At 43.8% G+C, this 11467-nt stretch overlaps 1 long non-coding RNA gene across 1 annotated transcript; it reads left to right on the forward strand.

Moving 5' to 3' along the window:
* The first annotated feature begins 1953 nt into the window (after positions 1-1953).
* Positions 1954-7855, forward strand: LOC121820901 (uncharacterized). Its single transcript, XR_006061518.2, has 2 exons — positions 1954-2169; positions 7370-7855. It is a non-coding gene; the product is annotated as an uncharacterized LOC121820901 (long non-coding RNA).
* Positions 7856-11467: the final 3612 nt, after the last annotated feature.

The following is an 11467-nucleotide window of genomic DNA, read 5'->3' on the forward strand; positions in this document are numbered from 1 at the left end:
GTGGAGGAGGCAGAAAGATTTTAGGGGCCAATGGGGATTGAAGGCAACAAGGAAGAGAACCTTCTAGACACAGAAGGACTGATACACATACGATCGCAGAGTTCAAGGCGGCAGGCACAGGGGCTGCTAAGGTGTAAGCTAGGTGGGGTCCCAGCACTGAGAGGGGAAGTGGACACAAACCCTGGTCCCTAATCCAGAAGCTACCTCCAATCGAAAACTGCTTGCAAAGGGAAAATTAGTTTTCCCCAACAGTGTGTCACTGGGTATATAAACCAGACTCGGGAAGGCTCCGTGTCCAGAGGTAGATGGTCAGCACAAAATGAGTTCAATGGCATCTTTGGAGGTGTTTATCTCATAACGCTTTGTCTGGCATTTTTAAAAGTCTTGTCTTTTGCGATACATTATGGTTTTTAGTTATGTGTTTTTTATGGGATTTCTGGGTGTGCAAATGTGTGTGTCTTTGTGTCTATATGTGTCTCTTGTACTTTTTCTTTGGGTCTTTTTGTTTCCTGTTTGTTTGTTTTGTCCTACTCTGGTTTGCTTGTTTGTATTTTGTTATATTTTCTAGATGCCTGTTTATTTTCTAATGAGAGAGAGATAGATAGATAGAGATAGATAGATAGATAGATAGATAGATAGATAGATAGAGTAAAAAGGGTGTGGATTTGGGTGGATGGGGAGGTGGGGAAGATCTGGGATAAGTTGGGAGAAGGGAAACCCTAATCAGAATATACTGTATGGAAAAAAATCTATTTTTAGTTCAAAAATGAGAGAGAAAAGTGATAAATTGGACCTTGTGAAAATAGAAAAAATAAGGTTTCTTCTGTGCAAAGACATTGTTATGAGAACAAAGAGACAAACTACAGATCTTCAGAAAGCATTCGAGGACATGCATGACAAAAGACTGGTGGTCATGAGATTCACAAAGGTCTCAAAACTTGGTAATAAAAAAAAAGGCAACTTGATTAAAAAATGTATAAAAGGTTGTAACACCCCATCAAAAGAAATCTTTGTAGAGTAGATCAACATATATGAAAATACGCTCATCATCATTTGTGACTAGAGAAAGGGAAGTTAAAACCAGAATAAAATACTGTGATTTCTTTCTTGGAATGACAAAGGGAAAGAGTAAAAAGGAGGGAAGGAAGGAAGGAAGGAAGGAAGGAAGGAAGGAGAAAAAGAGAGAGAGAAAGAAAGAAGGAAAGAAAGAAAGAAGGAAGGAAGGAAAGAAAGAAAGAAAGAAAGAAAGAAAGAAAGAAAGAAAGAAAGAAAGAAAGAAAGAAAGAAAGATAGACCGACCATAAAAGCTGTAATCAGCGGGTCATGCCTTTGCTGGTGAAGGTTACAAACTGCTGGAGCACTCGCATGTCTCTGAAGGAGCACAGAGGCGCTGCTCTGGAGAAAGTCTGACTGCAACTGTTGTGGGAAGAGGCAGGGCGTCTAGATCCACTCTCACCCGCAGGCACAGCCGCTGTCTGGCGGCGGAAGGGATGTGGGCACTACACAGAAGTAAAACCTTGACAGGACGTAGTGACTAGTTGGCTGCTACGAACGTCGTCGAGAAGGGATACGGCTGAGAGCAAGTGATGCTGTGCAGACATTCCATTGTGTGGTGGAAGGAAATCAGACTTTCTTGGTCAGGCTTGGTCATGTGTGGGTGGCTCCAAACGGAGGCAGTTGGGGGCTGCACATTGCTGGAACTTCCGTCCTCTGCTGTGAAAAGAGCATGCTCCCAGTGCTTTCCGTTCCTCTGTGGTGGGTCCCAGAACTGAGATTCATAGAGCTGACCTTGAAGGCCAGCCTGGCTCAGTGCTTCCCAGAAAAGACCTGCTGAGCTGGAACTCCGTGGGTGACCTAGAATTGTGAACTAGGTGTTCTAAACTGCTGAAACCTTGGGGTGTTGGTTCCGTAGGTTATTACATAAGAAGGATAATTCCAAAAGAGAATGAGGTGATTAGCAAGGAGCCAGGAAGGAGAAGCATGGAGCAAATTCACAAGGCAAGAAGAAGAGTGTGTCTTTTGTTTTGACTTGTAGGATAAGCAACAAGCCTTTCCTTTCAAGTTCTGCTGAGCTGGCCGATCTTTGGGAATTGAAATGGTCTGTGTACACTGGTCATCGCTGCATCTTCAAGGCCTGGCCTTGAGTACTTGACACACGGTAGACGTGCAGTGAGTGTGGAATAAACAGGGGCATGGGAGGTGCTAGCTGGGCTATGGTAGGAGGACGTTGTCAAAAGCACACACGTTAATCCCAGCCCAGGTGGGAAAAATATAATTAGAGACACGGAGCAACCAATCAGTACGTGGTGACGGTTCAAAGATGGGGGGCTGTGAATTTTGTAGGGAGGAATGTAGGAGCGGAGCGCCCGAAGGCTGTAACAGGCCCGGGTGTGGCATCGGATCGGAGGGTGGAGCCATTAAGAGAGAGCTTGAAGGCCAAAGACAGACAAAGAGGAGGAGAGAAGCGATGGAAAAACAAAAGCAAGGGAGGAGAGGAGTTCCAGAGAGCGGTCAAAGAGTATAATGTTGGAGGAACCAAGCCCACGCCTCCCTCTGAAGGGAAGTTGATGGGGAGCGTGGCCAGAGATGCCGTCTACCACGTGTGAAATTTCTATTACCGTCAAACGGAAAACGCAGAGAGCTATTTGAAATGGAATACAGAAATTAATGATCTGTAGGCACAGGTCTCTGTTGATTCAAGACACAAATATAACCGAGGGCAAACTAGCTTGCCGCGTCACTGTCAAGAAAATGTATGAAACTAGAGTGGGCAAAAAAAATCATTTCAAAAATAGAAAAAAATAACTTGACAGTGTCACCTCGCTAAAATACTCCCCCCCCCCCCCATTTTTCCTTTGGAGACAAAGAAAGCAGATACAGGGCATCCTAGACGTGGAAAAGATGTATTTCCTTCTAAGCCAAGTATTTTGAGAGAGAAGGTCACTTAGACTCGCTTAAATATGGCATCAATTCACACCACCGACAGTCTTTACAAATGCTAGCGGGGTGCCCAGAACCCCCAACACAAACTAGAACTTAGATAATGAGTTGATAAGCAAAGGTAAGAGTTGTTGGTAGAAAAGAACTTTGGGCTCTGTTTTGGATAAGGACAGTTTACTTGGCCAAACGAAGTAATTAACCAGAGAGCGATTACAGAGTCAAGGGGATTCATTCTTTGCTAGCACCCAAGGAGACAAGGCTCACTAGGTTTTGGGATAGACGCTAGAGAAACGTTTTCGAGGAACTGATACGAACTGTCTTGGTGAGCTGCTGACCGGAAATATACAACCAGGAGACTCTGGGAAAGACTGTTGAAACAACAGTAAGAAAATCTGCAGGGTAATAAATACTGCCGGGAGTTAGAAAAAGTGATAGTTTAAAGTTCAATTATAATGCAATTATTAGTAACTTCATAGAAATCGGGAAGGAAACAGAACAGTCGCTCTTTAGAAAGGATGGACCAAAGGGCCCCAGAGAGTAATAGAAAGCGCCATTTGTTTTTTGGCTTCTTATCATTATAAATGATGGACTATCAAAGCAACAGCAAGCCCATTAATCAAGACTGTAAACAATTAAAATCTTTTTTGCAGATCCGGGAAAAGCATCAGAATTATCAGGACAGTGCCAGAAAGAGGGACATAAATTTCAGCCAGCCCTTTGGATCTGGGAAGTGTTTAGGCTACCCAGCCAAAAAGTCAGAGAGCAAAAAGTCTAAACTAAGCTGATAACGACTGATCATTAATTAGAACTGAAGCCAGCTATCTCAGTCTAGAGAAATATCTTGGCTACTCAGCTAAGAGCCAGAAAGCCAAAGGTCCACGTTGGGTTCATGATAATTAATCATAAGCAAAGCCACTGCCCAGAAAATCCCCTGCTAGTGAAGGGGCGCCTTTGAGATGAAGCAGCCCCTGGAACAGCTGGAGGGACACTTCTGGGCACAGTGGATAGAGATGGGGGGGGTATTTCAGTTTTGTTTAGATGTCCAAATCTATGGATGAAGTCCCTGGAATTAATCACATACAAGTTCTGAAATTAGAAGGCAGGCTGAGCATCGAGTGTCTTGAGTCAAATGCGAGGGATTTGTTTTTTAATGAGAATACGGTCGTTGAATAGCATTTGAACAGAAGGAATGGGCAGAGAGAGAGAGTAAGGGAACAGTAATGTAGATCATTTAAATAAAAATGTGCCCAGAGGGGAATGAGATTCGGACCGCCTCCGAAGTCATTCATCAGGTGGGATATGAAAAGTGACGGTGAGCGGCTGTGGGAAGTAACTACATATGGGTCATTTAGAGAATTCAAGAACTGGATGGCATTTATAAGCTCATGCATACTGATATTCAAATTCATTTCTGCATCTGTAAGAAAACATTTTCCCAATCTAATCAGAGAAGGCACTAAATGACATTTTATGCACACATCCATTTTCCTTATAACAATGCCATATTTCATGAATTCTAGACTGTATACTATTTTCACATTTTAATATTTCTGAAGTCTGAATATATCATGGTATAATCAGAGGCAGATTTTTTTCCCTCCATTCCTTTCCCTATCCTCCCTTCCCCTTTTGAGAACAAAGTCTTGGTATGCTGCCAAAGCTGACCTCAAACTTCTGGTTCGAGTGATCCCCCTGCCTCAGCCTCCCAAGCATCTGAAAGTACCGGAGTGCACCACTGCACCTTGAGGAAGTATTTGCATCCTTGCTACCTGGAGTAATGGCATCTCACAGACTGTGCTCACATATTTGCTAGTTATTTTATGTTATACTAGGAGGTCACGCCATGTTGTAGCATAGATCATAGCTTAGTGCAGCCAAGGTCAAAAGGCAAGTTAGCACTATGCAGGGAAGAGACTGGCCAATGATTTAGGTAGCTGAGAATAAAGAATGCAGATGTCAACCTCAGTTGGAACAGTGTTTTCTTATAGCAAGAAGAGAGACTGAGCAGAAAACCCAGCCTCTTGCAAGGGCTCTGGTCCCTCATGGCTAGCAGATCTGTTCCACAGCAGACTTCAAGCTGTGAAGGATGTCGACCTTTATCTCATGGAGTCTGAAGTGCAGAAAGCTGAGGGTAAGCTGGAGGGCTACTGAGACATATATAGCTAAACAGCTCCAACAAAGGTTAGCATGTGTCCAGACGGAAGAAACAGACGGGACCAGCAGTGCTCTGAGCTCTGCATATTATGGGATTTGTGAGTCTGTCAACACATCAAGCATGAAGCGAGCTGCTTTAGAGGAACCAAGAGAAGGTGTCCAGTTGCGCTTGGCTCCTTTCCCTCACATAATTAGTGCTTGTGACTTGTTAAGCATTATAGCAACATAGAGTAAAGGTCCTCCATATTTCAGACGTCCCAGACCAGTGTTGGAGCTTGGGTTAGTGAAAGGGCCAGAGGGTGAAGGGGCTTGCCTGGTAAGCTTGGCGTGCTGGCTTTGACCCACAGAACTCACATAAACGTGGAAGGAGAGAGCCAACCTCACAAAGTCCCTTTCTGACCTCCGCGCACCCACCGTGATGTCCACACCCCCACCATGTGTAGACACAATATAAAAAAAAAATCAAACTTTAAAAGTGTTGAGGTTCTAGCAGAGTGAGTAACCTGCCAAACTTCACAACGCTAGTAAGGGCGGCAAGACTTGCAGGCAGTCTACGTGGCTTCAGAGTCCATGCACTTCACGGCTGTGCTTGCATCATGCTGCCGTGTTGCCTCTTCCAAGAGGACAGTCTTTGGAGAAGAAAGGATATTGGTGGTTCACTCAGAGCAGGAAGAGAGGAGATGGGAGAGAATGGAGAACACTGATTTTAAGCAAGAGGGGTACCTCAGGTCAGGAGGACTCTCTGCCTTGATCTTAGATGCCATCTCCAACTGAGGGTGTGCATTCCATGAAGCCAACACTGTGAATCACGGGAATGGTTTCCAAGCCCAGGCCCTCTGTCCCTGAAGTTCAGACGATGTGAAATAAAAAAAGGTACCAACCTGGCCAGCACCAAAAGATGCATGTTTTCATTTCTGGAAATTTCATTAAAATCCTCAGTGTCTTAATTGTCCAAACAAGGAATCATTCAAACACCAGATTCAAATCTGAACTCTGATTTTCTGTAGTGTGTGTGTGTGTGTGTGTGTGTGTGTGTGTGTGTGTGTGTGCGTGTTTAGAGAGTCACATAATTTTTAAAGCTATACAGCATAATCATGAGGGTAAACTATGAACATGTGTGATATTTCACAAATACCACTCTGATATATTTAGGGCATGTTTACATATTTTAAAACACATTAGGGTAATTTCCACTGGGAAAAATGTGGTTTTTCCCCAAAACCATGTAAATGATAATTTTGAATGCATAAGTACATTTTTGGTTAAATAGAACATCACCATCACTTAATATATTACTGGAGATACACACAGATGTTGTTTATGTTTGTGCTTTATGTAAATTGCCTTTTAGTGGAGAAAAAATGTATACATGAAATTTAAACTTGCTATTTTTTAACATGTTTTAGTTTATATATTTTGTTTATATTTCATAGAAAGTAAATATGAAAAAGCAGTAGAAACCAGCATGTTGTGTCACGTTTTCTGATAATTTTGAGTTAAAGACCTTGACCCTGTTAACTTCTATAAACCCTGAGAGTATTTAGGAAGAGTGGAGCCCCCCTATGCCCCCTGAACACCATGTTCAGCTGTGAACCTGTCTGTTCTGTGTTTCCTGAGAACAGAAATTGCCAATTGGTTTCTTAGTTCAGGACACCTCATCCAGTCCTGTTTGTATTTGTCTCTTGTGGCTGCCTTGATAGCTTACCATAACCTGGGCGGTTTAAATCAACGAAAAAGTTAGGTTGTAATTCTCTAGCCTGGCCGGTTGAATCAATGTGTCCTATTTCTGGAGGCTTAGGGGATATCTTAGTATCCAAGACATCTAACTAGCACTAAGACTAACTAAGACTTAGTTACTGTTCTAGTGTGATAAAGAGACACCATGACCAAGGCAGCTCATAAAAGAAAGCACCTAACTGGAGGCTTGCTTTCAGTCTCAGAGGGTGAGTGTTATCATCACGGCAGGAAGCAGACAGGCATGGTGCTGGAGCAGTAGCTGAGAACTTTACATCCTGACTCACAGGCAGGAGAGAGAGAGAGAGAGAGAGAGAGAGAGAGGAGAGAGAGAGAGAGAGAGAGAGAGAGAGAGACCATCTGGGCTTTTGAATCAAAGCCCACCCACCCCCAGACACATACCACCTCCCACAAGGCCACACCTCCTAATCCTCCCCAAACAGTTCACTAACTGGGGACTATGCAAATATTTGAGCCTAGGGTGGAGGTGGCCATTCTCCTTCAGTGACACAGGGTAGAGTCCACTCCCTGTCTTTTCCAGGTTCTCATGGTTGCACCACTTGATCTCTGGTCGCTTCATGCCAGTCTCCATGGTCACATTCCATCTTCTGTGTCCATCTGAAGAAGTTCCCCTGCCTCGCTCATTAGAGATGTGTGACGAAATTGAAGGCCAGTTGGATAATCCAAGGCATCCTGCATGTCAGGACCCCGGTTACGCTCTGCATGTGTATGTCACCTCAATTTCATGGGTTGAAGCTCTACTCACCCCTGTGATGGTATGTGGAGGTGAGGAATCTGAGAAATAATTAGGATTACGTAAGGCCACAAGAGTGGCCCTTCTCGAGGAATGGTGTCCTTGTATAAAGACAAAGAACAGAAGATTTCTTTCCACTGTTTGAAGATACACCAAGAAGGCACCATCTGCAAACCAGAAAAAAGGGTCTCACCAGGCACCATGTTTTCTAGTGGCAATGTCTTGAACCCCCTGACTTTCCAAACTGTGAGAAATAAATACTGTTGTATTATCTGTCCAGTCTAAGGTGTTTTGTAACAATAGCCCAAACTGACTAAGATAATCCCTAATCACATCTACAAAACCCTCATCCGTATATGATAACCTAGTGCTGTTTTTCTGCCTGATTAGCGGCTGCACTTGAATCTACTGATAATTTAACTGCTGTCTGCAGCCTCTGGCCCCTCGGCTCAGGTTGAAGCTTGGTGGGATTTCTGGTCCTGCTGGCACTGGCTTGGCCTCTGAATCTAGTTTTTAATTAAGTCTCCATCATTTACCACTAAAGACTCGGGAGTCAGATGTTGAGGTGAAAACCTAGATCAGAGAAGCCAAGGCAACCAGCTGACCTTCCTTTTTGGCCAGAGACCCAGGAAGAGAGTATCTCTCTAGTTGTCCCAAATTAAAAAAAAAAAAAAACCAGGAAACTTCAAATCCCTCCCTGTTTTTTCCCATGTGTCTCTCTATCCATCTTCCTGGCTCTTCTGTACTCTCTATGGCTAGTCCCTGTCAACTAGTCGCTGGCTCCGCCCTCTGATTCAAGGTTGATTTTATCAGTGTAATCAAATACCCCGCAACAACCTAGTTAGTTTTATTTGTTAATGACACAGCCCAAAGTCATCTGACAGGAAAACCTCTTGCCTGGCAGGATGGTACTGTAACAGGCAGGGTTGAAAACTGGGTGAGATCTTTTATTAAAACTCTTCTCCCTCAGTGGCCACATAGCCCTTTCTGGAAGTATGGACACAGAGGGGAGAGGAAGCTCCCACCATGAGATGATTTTTGATGAAATAGTATTTTATATGAATCACTGACATGAACTACCACAGGTCAAGCCATTTCCATCCACATCCTCTTTTTTTTTTAATGAATGTGTGAGATCATAAAGGCCTGGGAGCAGAGACTAGCAAAAATAGTTGAATAAAAATAAGTTAGATGTGGGAGGTAGATGAGAGCTACCTTTAAACACTTCCTAACCAAATGTATGCTTTTCCTTTTCTATTCAGCAGCTGAAAATATCAGCTATAATAGCAATTATCATTTATGGAGAATTTAATTTTCCATGAACATTTCAAGTGTTTGACACAGATGAGTCCACTTAGTTCTCACCATAAACAATTCAGGCAGATGCTCTTAGATGGAAACTGGGGTATAGGGACCTCAAGAGACTTGTTCAAGGCCACAGGGTGAGTGGCAGGGTGGAGACTCCAGTTCTGGGTCAGTGACTCCTGGACCCTGCTCCCTTAATCACTGTACTGCATTCATCTAAGAAGGTGGAAGAGAAACCCAGATGGTGCTCGTGGATGGTGAACTGTCTTACCGCAAAGGCTCTGGAAGCAGGTCTGCCTGGAGATCACAGGGGTGGTGGGCCAACCATTCAGTTACAGTGGGAATTCTCTCTGTGCTTATCCAGCTGGGTTAAACAAGATGGGCCAAACTAAAATTCCGTTGTTTCTGTTCTAAAATATTATCTGTTTCTGAGAGAAACAGGTAGATTATAGATGCTTATTATATATGGACTAATATGTGCAGATCTGAGCTCCTTATTTATTTATTTATTTCTGGCTGATATTTTAACACCCTCTCTGGGGCATGTAAGTGGTGTGTGTGTGTGTGTGTGTGTGTGTGTGTGTGTGTGTGCATGCATGTTTGCACTGATTGCTCACCACCTTATATGTTGAGACAGGGTCTGCCCCTTGAACCGAGAGATCCTGATTTGGATAGTCTAGCTAGCCAGTGTGACCCAGGGATTTCCTCCTTCTCTTCCTCTTGGGCACTGGGATTGCAGACAGGCTCTATGCCTGACCAGCATTTACAGAATTGCTGAGCTTTGAAATTCAGGGCCTCAAGATTTCACTTCATCAGCTGGGCATGGTGGTGCAAACCTGTAGTCCTATCCTGCTGGAGGTGTTGGCCAGAGGATCAGGAGTTCAAAGTCATCTTCAGCTACAGAGCAAGTTCAAGACCATCCTAGATTCCATGAGAGTCTGTCGCTAAATGAATAAATACATTAACGAATGAATAAACTAAGGGGCTGGGGTGATGTCTCGGTGTATGAGCACATTTGTCAGGCAAACCTGAGGACCTGTGTTCAGCCCCCAGTTCCATATGCAAAGCCAGGTATGGTCATGTGCATCTGTAACCCCAGCACCATGGAGGTGTGGATGAGGCAGAGACAGGGGGATTGCTAGGACTTGTTGGCAGTCAACCTAGCTTCAAGTTCAGAGAGAGATCCCTCCTCAAAGGAATTAAGGCGGAGAGTGACAGAGCAGGACCTCAGTCACCCTCTGTTTGCCAGCTCCCAAGCATGAGTACCCACACATGGATGTTCAAACACTGCACACATATGCACCACACTCACTCGCACATCCGACACACACACGTTCATGAAATTTACAGAGTAAATATTATTGCTGGATAATTATCCATTCAATAATTCTTGTGTGATTCCACATGCGAGGTATTGGTTTCTGTTCTGGAGAGGCCACAATAGGTAAGCTGATCATCAAACCCAATCACCACATTACTCCCTAGATCAGTGGTTCTTAGCCTTCCTAATGCTGTGACCCTTTAATACAGTTCCTCATGTTGTCGTGACTCGAACCATAAAATTATTTTGTTGCTACTTCATAACTTTACCTTTGCTGCTGTTATGAACATAAATAGCTGTGTTTTCCGATGGTCTTAGGTGACCTCTGAGAAAGCGACAGTCGACCGGAGCGGGTCACGATCCACAGGTTGACAACTACTGCCTTAGAGCTAAAGCCAGAGGAGACCAAGTGTAAACTAGACAGACAATGGCTGGGGGGAGTTCTCGGTTAGCTGAAGGGAGAAAGTGGTGGAAAGGCACTATCTAAGGGTTGACCTGTGAGAGTGTACCTTCAGCGAGGACCAGGTGGTAAAGAAGGTGGTGGCGTTGCAGATGGCTTTGTGGGGAGGCCACAAGGAGAGTGAGGTGGCAATTGTGAAACCAAGTACAAAAACCAACCTAACAGAAAGTGTTCAGGCAGAGGGAGTCGGCCTTCAGAAGGGAAGAGGGGAGGGACCCAGTGACAGGAAATGGCAGATTTAGCACCCTGAGGGTTATCTGTGGCTTGTTAGTTTTAGTATGTATTTGGGCTGGAGTTGGAGACACAGGAAGGAATTCAAGTAAGCCTTAGAACATCAATTATAATCTATTATAAGAAACTTTGCCTTGGACAGGAGCAGAGTGGAGCTGTTAGGAAACGAGGTTTACAGGAAGGATGGTTTGGTTTTTTTTTTCTTAATTCAATGGGAAACATTTTTTAAGTTGCTTCTATTTTTGTTATTTATTAAACTTTAGACCTAAATAAACCATCTTGTGGAAATCTAATGCTTCTAAAGGAGTTCTTGTGTTTGTTTTGACCCACAGTATCTCTGTGAATGGATTTACAAACATGTTTGCTGAGGTGAGTGCCAGGAAGAGTTGGGACAAGAGGCAGAGTACACAGATCTCTAAGATAGAGAACCGGAACCCAGCAAGACAGTTTGGTGAAATGCTGGAGCGTGGGAACAAAGCATGAATGTTAGTGTTCTTGTACTGAATTCTGACTGACCTTCATCACCGTCTGATCTTAACAACACTACAGTAATCTCTCCAAGGGAAGT

This window comes from Peromyscus maniculatus, chromosome 10 (genome assembly GCF_049852395.1).
Source record: "Peromyscus maniculatus bairdii isolate BWxNUB_F1_BW_parent chromosome 10, HU_Pman_BW_mat_3.1, whole genome shotgun sequence".
Lineage (NCBI taxonomy): Eukaryota > Metazoa > Chordata > Mammalia > Rodentia > Cricetidae > Peromyscus > Peromyscus maniculatus.